The following is a 25365-nucleotide window of genomic DNA, read 5'->3' on the forward strand; positions in this document are numbered from 1 at the left end:
GACTTCATGTGATGGGTTGCAGTCAAAATGCAGTCAGAACTTTGTTTCATGCCCAAAATTATTTAAAATATTGTATAAAATTACCTTTAGGCTATGTGTAGAAAAAGCAGAACTGCATTGCATGTTTACACTTGGGTCCCATCCCTAAAATATCTCATTATATATATGCAAATTTCCAAAAATCTGAGAAAGTCTGAAATTTGAAGAACTTCTGGTCTCAAGCATTTCAGATAAGGATAGCCAACTAGTATTTCATATTTTGGGTTATAATCTAATGCCATGTTATTTATTTTGTTGAACAAGTTACTTCAAGTTTAGCCATTGGGATTGCCTTTGGGTTGGCTTCTGATTTCCTTTGACATGCCCCCATCTATTTGTGTGTTGAGCACTTCCTTCCTTTTGGCACTGCAAGATCCTCCAGCTTCTATTTTACCTGCCCCAGCCCTCACATTAGGAATTTCTCCAAGGAACCCTGGTTCCTTTCATTGAAGAGTGGTATTTAAAAAACAAAGAAACCATCAATTTTTAACTTCTTCATTGGTCAAATAAAGAAGCTGAGGTGCAGATGACAAATCAAATCACCTGATGCATCATCTGATATGGAGTTAGTGGCAGGCAGGGTTTAGAAATCTGGGCCTGACCCCTAGTTTGATAGTGTTTCGATACTCCAGTCCTTGCTATATATCTCTGCTTTTCCAGCTAGCTTGTGAGCTCCTTTGAGGTAGGAAGTATGTTGTCTGCTCTTTGTAGAGTCTCCATTGTGCCTTATATAAAACTGGGCACGGTGCATATAGTAAATGCATTAAGAGACTCTCTGCTGCATCCTCTTATTTAGCCCCACTCTTCTCTGCTCAGGTCAGACCCTCATTCACTCTTGCTCTAGACTATTGCAATTTCTACAAATACAGTGGTTTCTTCTTTTCTCATCTATCCTACTCATTGCAAGATAAAAGATGAAATTGCAGAGTTCTGAAAATCTCTTTCTCAACACCCATTTCATAAAGTTAAACTCACAACTCAAACTTACTCCCTTTTTCTGTTTATCTGAAATCATATGTGGTTTCCTATGACTGTATTAGCAAACACTGCTTCATCATGTATTGCCCAGAAAAGAGGGACCGTCAGATATAACCTCCCTCAGCTTTCTTGTTTTCTATCATTAATTCTATTTCTGTCTTCTACCAACCTTACATTTTTCATTTCTGTTACAGAAAAAGTGTCCCTACTTCTTTCACAGGTTTTAGCGGGTGTTAAACCTGACTTCTCTGAGATAGGGCTCCAGTGGTTATTATTTCTGAGCCTTAAATTCCTACTCTTTCATTTTCTATTGGTGCATTCTGTTGAACACATTTACAGGCTGAATTTTGCCTCATCCTAAATAAATAGATACATGAAAAATCTTCCCTAGCCCTTTCTTCTTTACATCATGCCATTTCTCCTTCCATTCATTTTTACATTACTCAAGAGAAGTCTCTACGCACAGTCTCTACTTTCCACTATTAACTGACATATCCTACCTGAATTCAGATTCCCCCACCTAATTAATCCTTTACAGTATCCCTGAAGTGTTATGAATGATCTCTTAAAAGATTTTAATGACCCCATCAGTCATGGTCTAGTAGGAAATGGCACATTCAAAGGGTTTAATTTTATAACGTGAATGTTGGTGAGCTGAAATAACCCGGTGGGAGGTTACAGAAGCCAAGCAGAGTGACGAGGTATCCAGAGACCAGCAAGAGCGGGAAGGCAAGTGGAGAAAGAAGTGTTACCAGAAATGAGCAAGAGCTGTAGCTGCCTGATATGAGCTGTGGTCTTAGTAGAGGAAAATCGGCTTCTGTCAAAACTATGGACCACCAGGGAGGGGGAGCAGAAGAAATTCCCTTACTTATCATTTCTATTACCCATGATGTCCTGTTGGTGTCTCCCATTGGTTAACCCAATCTTAAGATAGAGGGCAGGAAGCTCAAGTAACACAGTTTGTAGAGGTCAGTCCTCTAGGGGGTTCAGGAGACAGATAAAGGATTGCGAGGGGCAAAGAGAATAACCAGCATAATTACTTATCTGATTGAACAATTGGGAAGATTTTTCTGCTCACTTTTTAAAGTTTTTCCTCCCTAATGCTATCTCCTGACGTCTTTCAATAATGCATGGACTTAAAAGATAAAAGAGCACCTGCTCTGTTGAGAGGGCTGTGTTAGACACTGGAGATTCAGTGGTGCAAAGAAAAGTGCTCTCCTTTCCTTCAAAAACCTTATGTTTTGAAAATTCCTTTTCAGTCTGCTGTACCAGCTCTTTCTCTGCCTTCCTGGTTTACTGTTGTCATTCTTCAAAATTCTCTCCTCAGGTCTCTTCTCTCTCTAGGAAACCCAATTTATCCCCAGAGACTTTTGTTCTCACATGTATGTGAGGACTTCCAAATCCACATTCTAAACTCAGCTTCTTTACCTTATTAGGAAATAATTTAAGGTGCTCAATATAATGGCCTCAATCTTTTTCCTCATATCTTATGGTCTCTTACATTCTCTATGCTCCTCCTTCTCATAAGAGGATCCAAGTCAGGGTTTTTGTTTTGTTATGTTTTAATCTGTTTTTGTTCATTGATGTATCATAAGTGCCTATAATAGTATCTGGCACATAATAAGCACTCAATAAATATTTATCGAATAATGAACGAATTCCTTCCAGTGAAATCAGATTATGCTCTACTCCCTAACCATATGACCTTGCTTATTCCTGCACTTTTGCTCACATAAATTTTCTTGCAGCATTCTAGCATCTGTAATCCAATCTTCCTCCAAGATTTAACTTAAATATTTTTCCTATGAGCCCTTTAAGATACTGCTGAAATAGAATTAATGCATTCATCTTCTGTGTTGCCATTATATCTTGTTTATATTTCTTCTTCAGCGCTACTATGATTTCATATATTATAGTTAAACATATGTATTGCTTATCTCCTCCTACAGCATCACTAAAACTATCTAGGCTAAGTCATTTATTGTCATTCCTTCTTTACATCTCCAAAGAGCCTGGAAAAGTGTTTTGTTGAATTTAAGAAGCTAAACATTAAATCTCAGCCCAAATATATAAATTAACCTCTCTTGGTCATTTAAAATGTTTAGTATCTGTCTCTATACATAATTAATGTATGTCAGGAAAGTGAGGGCATATTGCATCTTTATTTTTGTACTTCTGGAGAGGTGTCAGGAAGTGTAGCTGAAAAAACAATGTCAGATAGCACCAATTGGATACACCTTTAGTCAATGAATCCTCAATTAGGGTGACCTTTTGAATCTTCAATACTGCAATGCCATACCATCCTATCTGTGCTCTGAAATTTATATGATCTAGGCTCAATTAACTCAATTATATTGACAGGAAGTCACATCAATCCAGTTGCATACCCTCTGAAAACTGACTTCTGCAGAAAAAAAAAAAATTGTCCTAGAGTAGATATTTACAGAGATCCAGAATAAGTTTCTGCTAATTTGTAAATATTAGAAGTGTTCATCTAAGTCTATATGGAGATAATTGAGGTTTGTTTGTATGGATTCAATTGGACCTATTTTTGAATCTATTTTTCATACCCATGGGTGGAAAATCAACAGCCAAGTCCATGTTGGACTTTAGCAATCCTGGTCTGCGTCCCTTTTTCATTCCTCCACTAACATATGGTGAAGATCGATCTTCCATGTCTGTCTTTGTATTTTTTGGTCTTGGCTCCTCCTGATCCACAGCAAGTGACTGTAAAGACTAGAACACACATGGAGTTTAAGCACTACTGCATGCAAATTAACTCCTCTGACTTCTAGAATATAAAAATCTCTCACTTCCCTCAGGTTGCAATTAGTTAGAAATTAGTAGAACTGTAGCTTCCTAAGGACAACTGTAACCTTTCAACTAAAAAAATTAGACTGATGAAGAAACAAAGAGAGTGTGATTTATTACTGGTCAGTTCTTTGCCAAACTCACTTACGTTCCATCCTGGGCATGTAGTAAGAATACATTTTCCAGCCTCTATTAAATCCATGTCATGTGACTAGCTTTAACCAGTGTAATCTGAGCAGAAGTAATATGTACTACTGAAATATCTGCCCTGTAAAAATTTCCTGTGCTTCAAACTCCATGATTTTTTCCTTGAACAATTTGATGCAAATGAAGCCACATGTTGAGGATGACAGAACCACAAGACAAAAGCATCTTGGGTCCTTAAATCACAATGTGGAGGAGAACTGGCCAGTGATTAGGAAGACTTATTGCAGATTTTATGTAGTATATTTCTATTACTTTTGGCGTTACAGCAGCTGGTGTTAACGAAACAGAGGAAAAGTCAATGGAAGTGTTAAGAAAGACAAGGGTAGAATAAATTATGCAAATATTTTAATATAGGGTCATATATATTAGAGATTTGATGTAGTTGGAGTGGCTGCTCGTACTAAGTTCCTAGGGAAGGCAAGACAGCTTACAAGTAATAAAGGGCAAACCGAAACTTTAACTTTCTCTAGGCCTGATCGCTCATGGCCAGCAATGTGGGAAGGACAATTTAGCATCACAGACATTCGTGAGTCTAAGACTGAGCAGTGTAATCTAAATATATACATAGGAAAGAAATATTCCTCTAAAGGAAACAATTTCCTGAAATACATTGTCATCTCTTAATTCTAACCTTTTACATTATTGTGAAAAGCGGTTTAATTCATTCCAGTCACAGTGACTCAAACTTCTCTATTCATCTGCTTAAGGAAATCCTCCTTGGGATGGTTATTCCAGCTCAAAGTGATGCACTGCCTCAGACTTTATGTCAAACCTCTACTTCCCAGGGGGCAGAAAAAAAATCTTTTCGATAACAGATTTATCCAGACTCTGTGCAAGAAGAATTCCAAAACATTTTGTGGTTGGATCTGGGTTCCATACTCTATACAACTTTCTTTTATCCCAATATATTTTTTTCAAAAGTGATGAGATTTAATTTGGGACATGACACTCATGTAAGTTGTCATTATTCCCTTCACAAATGTACGTAGAGATTGCTATTGCAAAAAAAAAAAAAAAAAAAAAAAAATTGACAGAAAGACATTCTAGTTTTACCAGATATGTAAATGGAAACTTTACAAAGTATTTTGAAATAAAACATACTGAAATCAATATCATCCATGAGATAAGATGTAAAATCAACATAGATTATTGACCAACATTTTTGGCCTTGTCGTCTAGAAAAGTAGGTACTTTTGCTTAGTTATGCTGAGTAGCCTCGCATGGACAATCCTGGTTTATAATTCTTCCGATGTCAGAATCAGTTCCAGGCCAATGAAAAAAGCTACTAGCCAAGACTTTCATGTGAACAATCTCCAAGTGTGCTGTATGTAGCATGGCCAAGAAAATGTGGTGACCATTTTCTGGAAAATCAGGATAATTTCTTTGTATGATCAAATAACTCATAGTGATTACTTTTGAATAGCTTGAATTTATTTATAAACTTTCTTCTGTACACTTAATTTAAGACATAGACCAGTGCAGGAACTCTACTTAACAAATGCTGAAATTTGATTAACTGGAAGGGGAGTGGGGGCGGGGGTGTTCAAGGAAGTTTTCCGCTTACATATTCAATAAACAGTCATCCAGCAATCTTGACACTGACGTGGCAGACACTTCTCAAGCTTTGGCATTCCATTCTTTTCTTCTAGATTTGTGGCAAGACATGAAATAATAATGAGAGGAAGAAAACCGACTTATGCCCACAAAGCACCAGGTGCCATGTTCAGTGTTTATCTCTTACATTAATTAATTTAAACACTTAAAGAATTCCAGAGTTACATACATAATGATAGAATTTAGTGTTTCAGCCTAGCCTTAGAAAGGATGCCAAAGCATAGAGTTTGATCTTCTTATACCTCACAATGACAGCTGGGATTTTTATTAAAATGTGTAGATAATTAGATGCCACAAAAGATCTGTTTTGAACCAAATGCGGTTGGTGCTTCAAGGTCATCTGGAATTTGGTGATCAAATACAAATTCAATGTTATTATTATTATTGTCATCATTTATTTATAATATAACTCAGCAGAGAGCCTACTATGACCAGGCACTGAAATAAGTATATTACTTTCTCATTTCATGTATCCCTTTCAACAACTCTTTGGGGTAGATATGGTATTTATTCCTATATTAAATTACTAGTTTAAGATTACATAACTAGTAACAGGCAGGTATTAACTTAGGCAGCCTTAGGGTATCAACATAGAGCAATATTCAGTGATGGTATTCTAGAAAGTGTCTTTACAGTGGTAAATTCAAAGCTTTGGAAATTCTTTTAACAGTAGGAAATGAAATAACTTAGCTATGTCTGTGTAAACTTTATGGAAAATAAATATGGTCAGAAATAAGTAGGCCAGGGAAGCTTTACCCTTTTGCTTTATTTTTAGAATAAACACAAAATGAAATTCATGCACATTTCTCCTTTTTCTCAACTTAAAAAAATACCTTTTAAATGGCTGGATAATATACTTACAGTTCTAGTAAACTGATATACTATATAGTCTATACACCTTTCTCATACAAAAATCTAGAAATGCTGGATAAAATATAGCAAACATTCTTTTGTAGTCATAGCTGAGAATGGGCAAGTGTCAGGTTCCAAACTCAAAAAGGAGACTGAAAACAAGTGGGGAAGGAAAAAATGGTGGAATGTGTGTATATGAGGTGTGTTTGTCATTAAACTAGGGACATAGTTACTTTTGGCCATATAGACACAGATGGTGATTCCTTGAGAGCATGGAAGGCAGAGAGTTAGAACAAAGACCATCTATATAGATCTAGGATCTGAAAAGATTGTATCTTTAATTAACATGTGAGATGGAAAGAAAAAAAAAAAAAAAACCTACCTACCAATGATATACAGACATGGCAAGGAAGCTTGTATACCACTATCTGGGTTTTTAGAGGATGATGAAAAGGATGTCTTCTGATAATTTATAAATATGGTACTCTCTTTGGCAATTTAAAGTTGCATGGCCTGCTTGATCTAGAAAACCATAAGCTTAGAAAATAACAGTAAAATTGGCCTGTGTCTGGTAATACTCCTGGGTCACTGGGAGATGCAAACATTAAACTAATTTGGAATTTCACCCATAGGTACAAAAGATTGTCAGAGAAAAAAAAAATCTACCTCATTTAAAGGAAAGTTTCTGTTAAAAATTATAAAGCATTGAAAGAAGTAATCTGCCATGAGTGAAAGTTAGCAAATATGACAAAAAGCAAGGTAGGGATCTCAAAGAATCTGAGATAATTTATTAACAATATGAATTTAAAATGATTATGCTAAAAGCATACCAAATGAAATCAAATAAGTGAATAAGACATGAAAATGAAATATTTTTAAAAAATGGTTTACTTCAATAATTTTTAAAAGTTGTTATAATTAAATATTCAGTAAATAGTTTAAACAGTAGATCAGAAGTATCTGAAGAGAAATTAGTAAACATCAGAAATAAGAAAATTTCAAAATAATTTGACACAGAATGAAAAATAATGAGACAAAAAGTATGTATAAAAAATAAGTCAAGAAGACTCATTTGCTTGATTGGAGTCTAGAAGTACAGAGTAAGGAAATGGTGAAGAGAAAATATAAAAGAGATGGTGTTTTTAAATTTTCTAGAATTAATTTTAAAATGAATCCTTCTATGTAAGATTCACAAAAATTTTAACAGGGGAATAAAAATAAATCTACACTTGTGAATGTTGTAGTGAATTTGCCGAACACTAAAGACCAAACCTTTGAAGCAACCAGATTGAGAAGATAGATTACCTATAAAGTAACAGCCATGGAAATGAGAAAAGACTATTTCATAAGAACAATTGAGGTCAAAAGATAATGCGATAATATTTTAAAGCACTGATGGAAAATAACTGTCTATCTAAAACTCTATATACTGGCTAAATTATCCATTTAAGAGTGAAAGCAAAATAAAAATATTCTCAGTCAAAAACAGAGAGAATTTATCACTCAGAGACTTCCACTAAAAAAAAAAACTAAGATGGCAAGGTAATGGTGCAGGATTGACAAATAGACAAAGCAGTGGGGGAAAAGGTTTTAGCTGTTTCATAAATAGACCTTATAAAATTAGTCGTCTATGTATAAAAATAAAATAAAATTAGTCTTACTTTGTTTTGCACACAAAAATATATTCCAAAACATGAAAACTTTAAAAATGTTAGATTAAAATGTCTTTCAACAGAAAAGAATTTACAAAATAAGACATTAAAGGCAAACATTATAAAAGATCGATAAATGTAATTACATTAAAATAAAAGATAAAGTGTACAACCAATGGACAGAGGTTATTTGCAACACATATAACCAATTTTATTCATCAGGATAGGCTAGATTATGACATAACACCAACATTTCAGTGGCTTAAAACAATACAAGTTTATATCTTGGTCGTGCTACATGCCCACTGAGTCAGCAGTAGGCACTTCAATTTACACAGAGACCCAGGCTGATGGAGCACCCACACTTTGGTTATTGCTAAGACCATAAAAGAGGGAAATAAAAATTTCAAGGATTCGCACTGGCAGTTAAATGTTCTAACCTGGAATTGACCTATGTCACTTCTATTCTTAATTCATGTGGCAGAATTAGTCAGATGGATCCATCTATTCCCAAGGGAACCAGGACATTAAATCTTTCATGTGCCCAAAAAGGAAGGAGAACTGGGTATCCATAAGTAGCCCTACTGACTGTCACATTGACAAAGTATTTGTATTCAGAATATATAATTAACTAATGTAGATTAAAAAGAAAAAATTAAAATTTAAGAGAAAAAATGAGTGATGGGTTTGAAAAAACAATTCACAGAGGAAACCTAAATGGCCATTAAACGTATTAAGAAAAGTTCAACCTGATTACAAGTCAGGGAAATTACAATTACAAATAAGTAGATAATATTAAATGACCATCATACTGACCAAATTAATGTATGATAACGCCAAATGATGGTGAAGATGTATAGAAATGGAAACCCCAGCACATGACTGTAGAACTCTACATTGTTACAATGACCTTGAGAAGAAACTGCAACATTCATTTAAGTTGTGTCTCTCTTGTGTCTCTCCTAGACAAGCTCTCACACATATGTTCAAGGAGACAAGCTCTAGGATGATTGTTTTAGCTCAGTTTATAACATCAGCAAAACAAAACAACCTAACTATTCTGCATTAGGGAAATGTGAACTATGTATACAACTGAGTAATGTATTGTAGTAATATAAACTATTTAATTAGATAAATGTCAACATAAATGAACCTGACGTATGATACTGAAAACTCAAGTCACAATAAGATCGATTTTTACATTTGTATCAAATACTTTTATTTGCAAAATTTTTAAACATGGGAAAACAACACTACATCTTTGTTAAAGACATAGGGACATGTATGTATACATATAGGAATGTACGTTTCACACATGTATATTAAATACACAAGAATTATAAATATATATAAAGTAACGATTACCTTTGGGAGAAGATAGGAAAAGAACAAGTGGATTTCAGAATAATTTGAAATAGTTTACTTTTCAAAAAATAAAGATCTAAAGCAAACATGGCCAAAAGTTAACATCTGTTTTATCTTGGTGGTGGTATACTGGGGAATACAATATTTTCTGAACCTTAATGTATTTCTAAAATTTCATGATTACAAACTAAAAATGAAAGAAAAATAATAAATGCACTTATAATCAGGATGGAGCTTTGAAGTCACACTTTAAATTTCTTCTCTACTTCAAAGACTTAGCAGTGAAAGGTTTGTATTTGTGTATATTTAAAAGGCGTAGACATGGTTAAAACAATAAAACAATGTTAAATATATTTGCTGATCCGATAGGGAATAAGGAGCAAAACAATAAGCAAGCGAAGAAGACAAGGGCCTGCCAGGCTCTGGAACTAAAAACGGTCTGAAAGAAATTGGACTCCCATGAGGTAATGGGGAACATAACATGTTCCATACGTGGCAAAGCATGAGAGCCAGGCTCACTGTGAGAAACAGAAGGCTGCACAAATCTTGTGGCAGACTAAAAACAAAACAAAATGCCCTCAAGAAACAAAACAAATTCAAACTTTTATTCAAGATAAACTCACAAACTAAAATTTTAAAACACATGAAGAAACTAATATTTGCAGCAAACATATTCAGTAATCAAACGATGAATTCTGTCTCAACTGCAGACAGTCTCTGATTTACGATGGTTTGATTTACAATTTTTTGACTTCATGATGATGTAAAGCAATACACATTCAGTAGAAATCATATTTTGAATCTTGAATTTTGATCTTTCCCTGGGCTAGCAATATGCAGTGCAATACTTTCTTGTGATGCTGGGCAGTGACAGTGAGTCACAGCTTCCAGGCAGCCACAACATCACAAGGGTAAACAACCACTAGTCTACAGTGTACCGTGTTGGCAGCACGTTTTGATATTGTGCTTTGTATTTTTGCATCCCATTGTGTCTACAAAATGCCCATCTATGTAAAGTATTCAACATTTTATTATAAAATAGGCGTTGTGTTAGATGATGTTGCCCAACGGTAGGCTAATGTAAGCGTTCTGAGCACGTTGAAGGTAGGCTAGGTTGAGCTATGATGTTCAGTAGGTTAGGTGTATTAAATGTATTTTTGACATAGGATATTTTAAATTTATGATGAGTTTATTTGGGATGTAACCCCATCATAAGTCTAGAAACATCTGTAAATGAATATAATACAGCAATCTAAAAATGATTTTTAAATAATATGTTTAAGATTCTCATATATCAGAAGGCATAATAACCTTATAATATAGAATAATTAATCATGAAATAAAAACCAAGAGACAATACTGAAAGATGGGTAGATAAAAGAAGAAAATTGAATTATTGGAATTGAAAATATAATAATTAGACCAAAAATATCAAAAAGATGAGTAAATATCTCATGTAAGGTTACGAGAGAAAATTAATGAATTGGAAGATACTACTCAGGAAACTTTCTCAATGTGGCACAGGAATAAAAAAAGGATAAAATTAGATGCCTCATTATTAAAACTTCTAAAAGTAGAGAATAACGAAAAGATGGAAAAACAATATTCAAAGGAATTCATATTCATAGAAAACTTTTTAGTCTTAAAGAAGAGTCCCCAGATTTAAAGTGAATACCAAATGCTATGCAAGGTAACTAGAAATAAATTCACATTCTAAACATATTGTAGTAAAACTTCAGATCATCAAAAAATAAAGAAAAAAATTGAGCAGAATGAACAGTCTATCTACCAAGGAATGACAGAACATCTAACAATAAGTTTCTCATTTGCAACAATATATGCAGAACACAAAGGAGTACAAACTTTGAGGTACTGTATTAACATCCCCTTCCAATTATATATATGTGTGTGTATATATATATATATGTGTATATATATGAACTATTGTTCTTGAATGAGGAGGAAAATAAAAATATTTTTAGGTATATAAAATGAAGTCTGTTTGGGCACCCACAGATGTTTATTGAAAGAATTTTAAAGGGTAAACTTGATTAAAAGAAAAAGTGAACCCAAAAGGGAAAAAAGGAAATGCATGCTTATTGCATAAAACTTGAAAGTTAGAGAAAAGTAGAATAAAATAAGTTATCTATTAGCCATAACATCTGGAGATGTTCACATTTTATTTCCTTTCACTTTAAAAAATTTATCATTAGTTTTTGCATTTTTGTATATAATTATAGTAATATTGCATATTAAAATTTGTATACTGCTTTTTAAACCTAATATGATAACACTCATTTTCCTCTGTTATTATGCTAGTCTTGTAAATATAATTTTTGAAACATTCATAATATTTCAAGTTGCTTTTCTGGACATAGACTTTTAAATATGTGACTTTGAAACAAGAATAGAAATTTCAAAAATAGTACAAGAAACTTTGATATATAAATATATATCAACATTTGATATATATATATCCTATATATTTAATCACTACAGTATATTTCTTCAATGCATAAGCACCCAAGCATGGTAAGTAGGTAATCTTGTTTAAGAAAACATCAGTATACTCAAGATAAAAATACAAAGCAAAGATTAAGTCTGGTTGAAAGTCCTAAAGATAAAAGGAGAAATAAAGAAAGTCTAATATTTTCTGCATAATTCTTACTTACTTTTGTTTTTTTCTTCCCTGAGTTTTATTCACAACAATAAATAAAAGCCCAGAACTAAGAGAAACACTAGATACCATTCAGTGCATCTCTTCCCTACATCTGATGGATGGGTAAACTGTTCTGAAAGTGGGGTAGGCTTAGTGAGATCCTCTACTTCTATGAACAGGGTTTTTCCCACAAGAAAGCTGCCATGGCAGTTGACAGCCCAGTGGCTTCAGTACTGGATCATCCAAGATCAAAGCCCAACTCTCTCTCTTACCAGCTGTGTAACCTTGAACAGAGGCTGTAACTTTGAAAAGCTTTAGTTTCTTTGACTGTAAATGAAGCAAAGAATATATAACTAATGAGCTTAGTGAGAGAATTAAATATGATAATATATATGTGTTCCTTTTGTCTAAGTATTTTATTCTTTTGCACCAATTATAAATGACATTGCTTTCTTAATTTTATTTTCAGAGTGTTCATTGGTAGTGTACAGAAATAAAATTGATTTTTAATATCAATCTTGTATCCTGCCACATTGCTGAACTTGCTTATTATTTTAAATAGTTTTTTGTGGATTCCTTATGATTTTCTATATATAAGATTATGTCATCTGCAAATAAAGGTAGTTTTACTTATTTTTCTAATCTGATTGTCTTTCATTTCTTTTCTTGCATAATTGCCTTGACTAGAACCTCCAACACAATGTTGAGTGAAAATAGTGAGAATAGATACCCTCTTCTTCCTGATCTTAGACGGAAAAGCATTCAGTCTCTCACCATTAAGTATGAGGGTAGCTATAGGTTCCTTTTAAAGTTCTTTTTACCTTTTATCCAGTTAGCAAAAATTACCTTCTATTCCTAGTTTGTTGAGTGAATTTATCATGTTTTCTTGGATTTTGTCAGCTGCGTTTTCTGAGTCTACTGAAATGAACATGAAGTGTTTGTCCTTTATTACTATGGTGTATTATACTGATTTATTTCCAGCTGTTAAGTCAACCTTGCGTGCCTAGCATGTATATGTACTTTAAAAATTTAAATAACACTATATAAACACATTTGCGCATATAATATTTTTGGTATTGTGGAATATATATATATATATATTATTGTGGAATATATATATATATATATTCATCAGGATAAATACCAGCAATATTTATACTGTTGCCTCAGGACGTAATAAGTTTCCCCTTTTTCACACAGGTGTTCAAATATATGTTAATAATATAGAGGCTCTTAAAGTTTTTGTTGTTGTTGTTGTTGTTGTTTTGAGACAGCGTCTTACTCTGTCGCCCGGGCTGGAATGCAGTGGCGCTTGATCTTGGCTCACAGCAACCTCTGCTTCCCAGGCTCAAGTGATTCTCCTGCCTCAGACTCCCAAGTAGCTGGGATTACAGGCGCACACCACTACCGCTCGGCTAATTTTTGTATTTCTAGTACAAACAGGGTTTCACCACATTGGCCAGGCTTGTCTTGAACTCCTGACCTCAAATGATCCACCTACCTCGGCCTCCCAAAGTGCTGGGATTACAGGCATGAGCCACTGCAACTGGCTAAAGTTTTTTAAAATATAAGCTTTGCTGACCTCTATTAATTGACATATTTTACACACCTCAAATACTACGAAGGATTCTGATGTAACCATGGAAAATTCTGGAAGTCAGAAGATCACATCTGAATTCTACCACTTATCAGGCATGAAACCTTCGTCATTTTCTGTAACCCCAATAAAACTTCATTTTATCGCCTTCATAATGGAAATTCTAACATTTTCTTATAGGGTCATTTTAAATGTGTATAGAGCACAATATGGTGTCAGACATTAAAACTGCACAACATATGGTAGTTATTTTCATTACTTCTTGTGGTAGTAGCTACATTTTTGCATGGCAAAATTTTTAAACACTATTACAATTTTAAGAACAATAGGAAATGACCATGTTTAAATTTTGTTTCCCTGACTATAAAAGGCACTGTTAACTCTCAAGAGAATCAGCGCACAGATTTGATACCCTAGCTCCCCCAATATAAGTTCTCAGTTGAATGACAAATCCCTGAGTAGTTTGATAGCAACTTTGCAAATCTTATTGTTCCAACAATGTACATATGTTGGGCAAAAATTTGTGTTAGTAGGAATCAGTTTTTTTAAAGCACAGAGAAACCTTGAGACATTAGTGAAAACAAGCAGTGGAATAGTAATAATAGCATATGTGTGTATATATGAAACTATATAAATATGTATAATACTATACATAATGATATATACATATTTAATTTCATTTACTCTTCTTAACAACTCTGTGAGTTACTTTTATGATTTTCAGTTGGCGAATGAGGAAAATAAGGTTCAGAAACATTGAAGAACTTGTCTAATATCTCAGAAAAACTAGGAGGTAGTGCTGGGCTTGGTATCAGACTATGCTGCCCTCAGAGTCCACTGTACACAATATCACTACATAATAATACTTCTCTTAAAACACACGTTTCTTAGCTTCCTGGGAAGAACCAGAGGAAACAATTCTTTGGGAATAGTTGGGTCTTCTAGATGACAGCTTACACAAAGAAAAACGAGAAAAAAAATAAACTCATTAGCAAAAATCATTGTAATTTAAGCTTTAAAAATATTAATCTATTTTATAGTATTGGATATAATTTTAAACGTAAGTGGGCAATAGACTTGAACACTTTTAAAATTGTCTTTGATGAATGAATTTAGTTACACTTATGGCTACAGGTAGGCACTTTCTGCTTCATGATGCTTCATCATGAATATTTAGAGAGTTGCCTGGGGACTTGGAGGGGAACATCCAAAGTATTGATTATTTAGTGACATTAAATTGTTTGGAACTCTTTCCCTTACATGTCAATATTACCCTTCTGTGGTTTTTATTAAACAGTATGTCTTAAAAGACCTTTAATCTGGCTAGAATACAGTTTATATTAAGTTGATTACATAATAAAACAAGCACTGCTGATTGCTTGTGTATGCCAAATGCTTTACTTACATTATCTCATTAATCTTCACAACAATACTTAGAAGTAAGTACTACTGTCATGTACATTTTATATATGGGGCAAAGGAAGGGAGATAATTCACCAGGAAGCATTAACTAAAAGGGATAGAACTTGAAGTTGAAACTAAATTTGGTTTGATTCCAAAGCCCTTGTTTTTAACTACTAGTTAATACTACCTCTTATAAGCATATAACATGACCTTAAGATATATATGACCTAATTGTTGCTTTCTCTGGATTTCCTTCAAGAAGCAAAAATTGGGTAGGTGAAGTTAGAATCTTTGAGGAGTCCCCATCTCTGCCAGAAATCTGAACTAATTGAGATTTGTCTTATTTGACAAAGTGGCAAGTCAAATGGGGGCAAAACTATCACCTCCATTAATGGTAAAGCCAATGTTAAAGTAGTAACTTAAATTGATGGGCAAGTGAACTTCCTAGTATTGAATCCTAGACATAGTTGGCTTTGTGGACATGCATTCAGGTGGCATGAGGCCCCATGCTAAGAGTCCCACAGTTGGGATTAAATGTTCTGTGGTCACATTGTTAAAATTCTCAACAATTTTATCTTTGAATTTGTGTTTTGCAAGTGAAGTTCAATGTGACAAAGAACCATGCTCTGGGGCTTGGAGCCTTGTCTCATACCCGGTCTTTACTCCTGCCTCCTTGCCAGAATGAGTTCTCAGCTGACTGCTCCCAATCCCCCCCACCTGTCTTCTCTTTCCTCACTCTAAAACCACTGCCAGCCTCTACCCAGGCAGGGGCCTAGATGTGAGCTTGGAAAGAATCAAGAGTGAGTGCATATATCCATGGCATCTTTCGGAGAGGTTTGGCAGTGACTGTTCCCACCCTGAGCTGGCAGCAGCTTGGTGTGCATGGTGGGTGACCAGCAGGAGGCCATATCTCAGGAGGGGTGAACCTCTCAAATCTCTCTCCATCATTCCCTGACTCCAATCAAAACACTGAACATGACCCAGTGCGAAAGTTTAAAGATTTTTGGGAGTAACCCATCTGCTGTGAGATAGGACTGTGGGTTTGTAGAAAGGGGAGGTTCTTGGATCAGTTTTCTCAGGCCTCACCCCCTGTCTAAGGCCTCATGTATCAATCCAGTGACTGGTGAGAAGGGGAGATATTAGACCTAAGCTGTTGCTGTTTTCCTACTTATTATATCTCCAAGTTATTTCAACCATGCTTTGCAGTTTTCAATGTACGGTGTACAAGTCGTGCACTTTGTTGTTAATTTTATTCTTAAATGTTTTATTCTTTTCAATCTTATTGCAAAAATAATGTTTTCTTAATTTCATATCCATTTGTTCATTGCTACTGTATAGAGATATAATTGTTTTGTATATTAATTTTATATCCTGAAACCATGCTGAACTCATTTATTAGTTCGAATTGTTTTTTGGTGAATTCCTTAGGATTGTCTACATATAAGACCATGTAATCTGCAAATAGAGATTTTTTTTTAACTTCTTTCTTTCCAGTCTGGTTGGCTTTTATTTTGTTTTATTGCCTAATTCTCTTGGCTAAAACCCCCATTACAATGTTGAAAGGAGTGGTGAGAGAAGGCATTCTTTGCTTATTTCTGATCTTAAGGGCAAAAGGTTAAGTCTTTCACCATTGAGAATGATGTTAGTTGTGTTGTTTTTTTAATAGATGACCTTTATCGGGTTGAGAAAATGTCCTTTATTTCTAGTTTGCTAGCATTCTCCATTGCTAGTTGGAATGTTTATCTCGTCTGGCCAGCTTGAGGCACCCTCCAAGAATAAGCCAATAAATACAAATTGAGAATTTTTGTGGTTTTGCATAGGAGTTAAATGCTCTGATATTTTTGCTTAAAACTATTACTGTAGAATATAAAGATGAATGAAAAAAATCATGGTAATAATTATTTAAAATTTTCAGTTTACTTAGAATGACAAGGAATAGCAAACAAAAAGCACCATGACAAGTTGAGAGTGAAAGCGGAAAAAAAGAAAAGCCTTATGTGTTCCTTTAATGGCATATTTTTCCTGATCTTTAAACAAAGGAAGTCACATTTTCACCTTTCACCGCAACCTCAAAATTAGATAGTTGGTCTTGACCCTAAACTTGTACCAACTTACTCATTTGCAGCACTGGACTGGGACCAGTTTTCCTATTTTGCAGGAACAAAGCCAGTTCCTAGAGATAAAGAGATAAATACATATACCCTGTGAACATTGCTTTTCTGAGAAGGAGAAAGGAAGAGACAGGGCTAAGCATCCCCAATTCTCCTAAAGAGCACCAACCAGCTGAGTTACTACTTCCTGGCCCCTCTACTGCTGCCCTTCCAGGAGTGAGCAAAAATATGAAGAGAGGCCACAAGTGTTGCATTAATGCATACCCTTTATGTAAGAGGAAACACCAGGAGCGGGAAATATGCATTTCCCCCAAATGGGGGAATTCTCACAGGATGACATGTGGGTCACAGATAAATATATATTGCCTCAAATGGAACCTCTTCAAATGAACCATCCTTGATCAAGCTGACTTTGGTGGAAGTAGCAAAAAGGTTCAGAACCAAGTTAAGATATACAAATGAGTATTTCCTTGTTTATAAAATAAATTTATTATTATTTTACTCACATTCAGTTGACCCACCAAAATAATAGAAGACAAAAATGAATAATATCTGAGATTCAATTAGGTCATTGGAATATTCATTTTCCTATTTAAGTCTCCTTATCAATACTGAAATCAAGAACAATAACTTGCTTCAAGCTAGGAAGGAAACTCAGTACCATCTAATTTTTGCAGACTGTCATACTATAATAGGCAAAGTCATCACCAAATCTTTACAAGTAAAGCTATTATCAATGCAACTTTTCTAAAAGGAGGTTGAGTAGATAGTTCTTTGTTTAGATGTCTTTGTCTCTCTCTGAGGCTCTCATGGTGAAAAGAAGAGAGATTCTTGAACCATTTCCTAGACCTAAGATTTAACTCTTGTCACCTTCTACAATGTTTGACCTATTGCCTTTAAACTCGAAATGGTCCTATTTTCATTTATTTAAGGTATAAAATGCTACTTGGTTTTTATTCACTACTTCATTTGAATTTGTGGCAATCAAATGGTTTTCAATGATGATCACAATGCTTAGGTTTTATACTAGGCTTTTTAAAAAATTAATGTGTTTTCTTACTGAAAAGTATTTTTATTTTCATTTTTAGTGAGTTACATCCTAATGTAGAATTAAAATGTGATAAATGCAAACTTCATTTTTTGGGTTTTTAAAAACATTTTTATTTTTATATATATAATAGTTGTACTTCCGTATGTACATAATAGTTGTACATATTTATGGAGTATATGTGAATCACTGATACAAGCATACCATATGTAATGATCAAATCAGGGTAACTGATCCATCACCTCAAGCATTTATCATTTTTTGTGTGTGTTAGGACCATTCCAGTTCCACTTTTCTAGTTATTTTGAAATATACAAATAATTTGTTTTTGACTATAGTCACCCTATTATGCTACCAAACACTAGATCTTATCTCTTCTAGTTAAAAAATAAAAATTATCTAAATGAATAACAATTGATAAAAGAAAACCAAAGGACTCCTTCTTCCTCTTACACTCCCATTAGCCTTGGGGCATCCTTGCTGAAACATACATAAAGGAAACTTGAGCCTAAATGTCAAGGTCTCAAGCCCCAGGAATCTAGATCTTAAATGAAATGGCCTGAACCCAGCACCCTTACGGTGACTGGAACCTTCAGGCCTGAGGTCAGCAGAAAAATGGAGAATGAACTCATCTCTAAAGGCAACATGTACTGGGGCAAGCTGGGGTGTGGTCCTTCTTCCATTTTCTCACTAGCTTGGGCAAGGCATTGATTCGTTATCTATAAAATGGTAAGAGAATCACTTAACGTTTAGGATTCTAGTTATTAATAAATGACATAATTTAAAAGTGTGCAATATGTGGTTAGCTTATATTCAGTACTCAATAAATAATAGTTATTTTTGTTTCCTCTGGAATGGAAACAGAGACAATTGAAGAGGAGCAAAAGAGAAAAGAAAAAGAGGAAAACAATGAAAATAAAGAAGGAAAGCAATAGCAACAGAAAGGCTAGTGCTCAGGTGGAGGCTGCTGAGGAATTTCTTATGTGGACGTTGCTACAGTGTGAATATGATTTGTCCTCACCAAATGTCATATTGAGGCTTTGCCCCCAATGTCATGGTGTTGGGAGGCGATGCCTTTACGAGGTAATTAGGTCCTTAAGTTGGATTAATGTCTTTATTTTGAGACCGGGTTAGTTCTCATGGGAATGGAATAGCTCTCTTGAGAATGTGCTGTTATATGACCAGGCTGCCTCTCCTGTTTGTTCTCTTTCACATGCTTGTTTCCCCTTTCACTTCTCCACCATGCTATGATGTCGCATGAGGCTCTCATCAGAAGCCGCCAGATGTAGCTGCTCAATCTTGAACTTGCCAGCCTATAGAACACAGAGCTAAATAGATCTCTTTTCCTTACAAATTATCCAATCTCAGATATTCTATTATGGCAAAACAAAATAGACTAAGACAGAAGAGAACAACGATACAGATAGAGATTGGAAATGAACACTCTCCTTTCCACAGTGTATTATGTTCCACTGACTTCCCACCCTACTGCTAATCTGGAACACACAATATTGAGTAAGCAAAAACACAGAGGATGTAAAAAAGTGAAAGATATGAGTCAGTGAGCAAGGGAAAATATGAAACAAGGGAAGAAAGAGAAGACATAAATACAATTTGAAAGTGTAGAGGAAATGTAGGATAATAAAAATAATAAATAAAAGGTTAACTATTTTGGGTAATAATATAGATTAGCAGGCAAAGAACCACCAACTCTTTTTATTAATTCAACAAAACAGGCAGATCTTAGTTCTGTTAGTTTTGACCTTTAAGTTTTGGGATTTTTTAAAGGTTTGTGAGTAGGCTAAATAATGACAAATGCCTAATTTAAAATCGATTTAGCTGCCAATCCCCTCTCCTGTGAGAACCAGCTGCCAGCTCTGCTCTAAGACAAATAAAAATACTTGGATTAATGCATTCAGTAACAGAAAAACATATCTCTTTTCTGGTATATTGGAAACAGAATAAATACGCTGTGCTAAGGAGAGAGACCCATATAAAGGGAGAAGCCTTTTTAGGACGTTATTGGGTCAGGGTCTGCACTGTTGAAAGCCAGGGGGAACTGAAGGTAGCAATTCTTGATTGAAAACATGATTCAAGCATTGGTCCAAGTGGAGTTTTTAGGGATCACATGTCATGGACACTATTCCGTATCAAATATTTTCTTTCCAGAACACAGTGACTGGAAAGGTTTCTCATTCCAACCAACGTCAAAAAAAAAAAAAAAAAACAAAACAACCCCCCCCGCCCCCCAAAAAAACATGGTCTACCCCTCTGATCCCATGCTAGCAGCCCTCCTGGGAATAGCTTACAAGATAAGACAGCTTTGCAACAAAGCACTATTAACTCTCTCCCTTTTGTCGCTCTTCTCAGTGAGGCTGTTTACAAGGGTGCAAATGCCCTATTTTGTAGAAGAGACTTTGACACTGTGCATAGTAAATAAAAACAGCAAAGTTATTCTGACAAACTATGTAAGCCAATGCCCTCCTCTTTGATCCATTGTGTGTGTGTGTGTGTGTGTGTGCCTAATTGTTGGCAGGCCAATAAAGCTCAGAGCCTGTGGCATTGGAAGAAAGAGGTGCAAGAAGCCTGCAAGTTTATGCTGTCAGGGAAGGATTTCTGGATTCCTAGCACTAAAGGATTTGAATCCCCTGGCTGCTTTGGGAAAGTGTCCTGTTTGTGTTGGGGGAGTCCCACGGCAGACTTCCATTACAGAAATTGAGAGATATTGTTGCCTTAGGCTCCAGCACCTTTCCCAGGCTTGTTACATGCCGATCACTCATTCCTTCACTCAATAGATATTGATGAAACACTCCTGACTCAGAGCTGGGGGACATGTGAGGCCAGGGAAGGCAGTATGCTAGGGGTTGTTTTAGGAGATGAAAAGATCACTGACCCTGACCTTGAATAAGCAGAATTGTGTCATGGATGTAAGTAATGAAGATATTAAAGTCAATGTTAGGACAATAAATTAGAGTCAATGTTAGGACAATATAATAATAAAAGTTTAACTATTTGGGGAAATAATACAGAGTAGCAGGCAAAGGACCACCAACTGTCAGAAAGTTTTGAGTCTATGTCCTAGACCCTCCATTTTCTAAAACCACCTTGGGCATGGAAGTTAATTTCCATGAGGTTCGGATACAGAGAACAGTGCTCACCTTATAGGGTTATTATGAGCCTTAAATAAGCTAATGCTTTACCTAGCACATTATTGCCTGAGTCATAGAAACTATTATTAGTATTTTGATAGTCTAATGTTAAAGCACATCTCTTTCTTTCTTCAGACCCCTAAATTAAAATAAAGAAGTATAGCTGTTATTGCAGGGGATAACCCCATATTTAGTAAATATCTCCGGAGATCATTCTAAATAATGGAGTTGAGCCCAAGGCAACTTTGCCAAAAGGTCTTGATCTTTGAATGCCTGAAAATGACTTACGTTCATTAAAAACTGTCTTGTTGGCTGGGTGTGGTGGCTCACGCCTGTAATCTCAGAACTTTGGGAGGCTGAGGTGGGTGGATCACCTGAAGTCAGGAGTTCAAGACCAGACTAGTCAACATGGTGAAACCCTGTCTCTACTAAAAATACAAAAAATAGCCAGGTGTGGTGGTGCCTGTAATCCCAGCTACTCTGGAGGCCGAGGTAGGAGAGTCACTTGAGCCCTAGAGGCAGAGGTTGCAATGAGCTGAGATCATGCCATTGCACTCCAGGCTGGACAGCAAGAATGAAACTCATCTCAAAAAAAAAAAAAAAAAAAACCAAAGAAAACACCAAACGGTCTTGTTTCCACTGTATTGCTTGGTGCTTTGTGAATATAAACTGATCTCCAGAGAGACAGATGCCCATTGCCTCTGAGAGAAGCCCTGTGCCTCCACCCCAGCCCACTCTACCATGTCCAAGACTTTCCTTTCCAGACTATGTGAGAGCTGAGCATTAGTGAACCTCAGAGCTGAGAGGAGCTTTGAAGGTTATCACCTTAAGCCCTACTGCAATGCATGAGCCAAACCATGTAGCAAGTAAGAGACTCAGGTTGGCTGATACCATTTCCTCTGAAAGTCTCATATTTTTTCTTCTTCTAATTTTAGTTCAGAGCCTCAGGACCCCAGATTTTCATGGATTAGGCCAAGTGACATTGGAGAGGCTACCTGTGAGTGACCATTTAGTAAATGGGAAAAACAATGATGCCATTTGGGGACTTCTTGTGTTGATGATGGCTGAGCATCAGAGACTCTGGGATTAGTGAAGGGGATGATTGACCAGCCTGCTGGCTTTTGGCATGAACTATGAAATGGTATGAAAGTGTCAACAACCCCATTGCTTTCACCATCTGTACAGTTTTAAGATATACGCATTTGCTTTGTGTGTACTCTTTGGAAATACATTTCTACATATGCATTTATGTAAGAGCGTTAGCAGTAACAGCCACAAAAAGTTCCAAGAAGTAGTGACTGGAAGGCAAGGAGAGGCCACCAAACAATCACTAAAGCCAAGATGCAGAAAGAGGATGAAGTGCTTTTTCAAAATAATGAATAATAACAATAATGGTAATAATAACCAGCTACTACATCAAGAAGCAAAGGGTTAAGTGTTGTTGTTCATTGTCACATGATTCTGGGAAAGAGCTGAGCAGGAACCTCAGGGATCCAGGGATCGGGAGGAGGCACATCTTGCTTGCACATGTGGCCTCTACCACAAACACTTCAAAGTGCCTCCTCAGACCGACATAACATTCTGACGCCGACTGTAAATGCCCTTGACACGCAGAGTGGAAAATATCAAACACTCCAACAGTCCCCCAAATGCAGTGTCTCTGCACTGGGAAAGGCCTTAATGAGCCTGCAGTGAAGGGAGGGAGGGGGGTTTGAGGGTAGGGCTCAGAGCCAGAGAGAGGGGAGGAGGTGTAACGGGTGGTTCTGATTTAAAGCTTGTACTGATACATGCCGGCGTGTGCAACTCGGCTCAAGCCGCTGTGAATCTAAATGCCCTAGGACCTTGCAGAACAGCCCAAGCATCAATTCCAGGCCTTGCTGAGTCAAGACCCTACTGAGACTGTTTCCCCTTGCACATTCCAGAGCATATGACTCTTAAGTGGAAGAATTTCCCGGCCCATGGAGCTGTACTTTTTCTGCAAAGGAATCTTTGTACCTAATTTTCTCTAGCATCGTCCCCCTCTATTCTTATTGATAACACTTTGTGATGCTGCCCTCTCTTTGGTAAATTTTAATGACAGAAAACTTAAGAAGCTCTTTCATCTCATGAAGGCCCACTTGCATTTCTGTAAACAGGGAGTCTTTCCATGGGGGTCTGTTTGTATCATCTCCCAGAGAACTCTCTACAAACTGAGTCAGTAGGTTAGTCCAGACAATGTGGAAGCAAAGGGAGGGTCCCTTCTTAATGTCTCATCTTCTTCCCCATCCATCATTGGGCCCTTCTGCTGTGTTGGTTCATTCATTCATTCTTTAATTCACTCACTACTTTTGAAACACTGGGGCACATAACATTCATAAAACATGTTTCTTATCTTTTGAAGATACCATGATATAATAGGGGACAGTGACAAATAAAAATTAATTGCAAACTAGTGTGTACAGTGCTACAGTAGAGGCCTGTTACAAAGTGCCAGGATCACAGGGGAGAAAGTGACTATGTCAGTTTTAGGCACTGGGAATCCTTCCCTTAGGAGACTGTATTTAAGTGGGGCTTTGACAAATGGGTGGGATTTCACCAGGAAAAAGAAGCAGCCAACACAAAGACATTGGAGAGAACAAATCATGGTGAATTTGGGGAAGGATGAGTTTTGCGTGGTTGAGGTGGAGGATATGATAGCAACGGCGATAGACAAAGCTGGAAAGGCACAAAGTTAAGGGCATATGTGCCAGGCTAGTGCCTTCATTACAAAGTCTAAAGAGTGTAATGTAGAGCTCTTATTCAACCATAGCTGTGTTTTAGAAGGGCACATTGAGTTTCTGAGTGAAAGATGATCAGGAAAAGGGAAAGGCAGGAAGCTTGCTGTGTGTGACAGGCTCTGTAAGTCTGAAGAACATCATTTGCACACCGGAAGAGGAATTAATTTCGATTTGTTCCCAGGTCTGCTAAACTGTCTTGGTACTGCTGCTCCCAACTCCTTAAAGACGTAGCATCTAAATTAATAGTGTTCTAAAGGCATTCCTTTGGCTTCTGTTTTAGTCTTTCCAGTTCATGCATTCTAGGAGAGAGAACTTAGGGAAGTCATCAAAGCCACTGGTCCATTATAGAGCTACACTCCAAGGGGAGTATGGAGGATGAAGTCCGGCCCCAGGAGAGCATGAACGCATTCGTACATAAACATAGAGCAAATGGGAAATTTTAGCCAGAAAAATGTACTGACTTAAAATGCATTCTGTTACTAAGCTTATATCAAATAGGCCCAAGGGGACCTGTCAGAAACTTTCTTGCAAATTATGTTTATGTGTTTTTAGATGGTGTGTGAGTGGTTACAGTTCTTCTAGTATAGTAACCTGGGAACAGTAGATAAATGACTAATAAAAAATGGTAATGGAATCCCTTGTGTTAGGTTCTAAAGTTTTTACCTCTTCAGGGAATAAAGAGGAATTAACCCATGATCAGGAAGTGTTCTGGAAGAAAAGAAGCAGTTATCAGGGTTGTTGTTTAGTTTGTTTGTTTGTTTTTTACAAAATTTTAATTGTCACTGCTGGAGAAAAGACCCCAGAATGAAAGGATTAATTTGCTTGATGAACCCCAGTAGATTTTACATAATTTAAAAATAACTAGTGGGACCTGCTCTAAAAATATCATATCTTGTTTCTCCCCACAGAAAGACTGTAGATAGTCGAAAGTCATTGCTTCATCTGGAATATTGGCTCTGATTAAAAGTCTTTAGACAGGACTTGGTTATTTGTTACTGGAAACTTACATAGCTTGGCCTCCACGCACTGACCATATTGAACATGCACTTTTGATCTATCCATCTCTCTAACCACGCCTACCATTTATAGAATACCAAGCAGTGTGCTGAGGTCTTCATATGCA

General features: G+C 36.0%; 1 protein-coding gene across 1 annotated transcript in view; it reads left to right on the forward strand.

Annotated features, from left to right (window-relative positions):
* Positions 1 to 25365, forward strand: part of GORAB (golgin, RAB6 interacting) — a 440445-nt gene that overhangs the window by 104156 nt on the left and 310924 nt on the right. The gene's annotated exons all lie outside the window — the stretch shown is intronic.

The sequence above is a fragment of the Macaca fascicularis genome, chromosome 1 (genome assembly GCF_037993035.2).
Source record: "Macaca fascicularis isolate 582-1 chromosome 1, T2T-MFA8v1.1".
In the NCBI taxonomy this organism is placed as follows: Eukaryota; Metazoa; Chordata; class Mammalia; order Primates; family Cercopithecidae; genus Macaca; species Macaca fascicularis.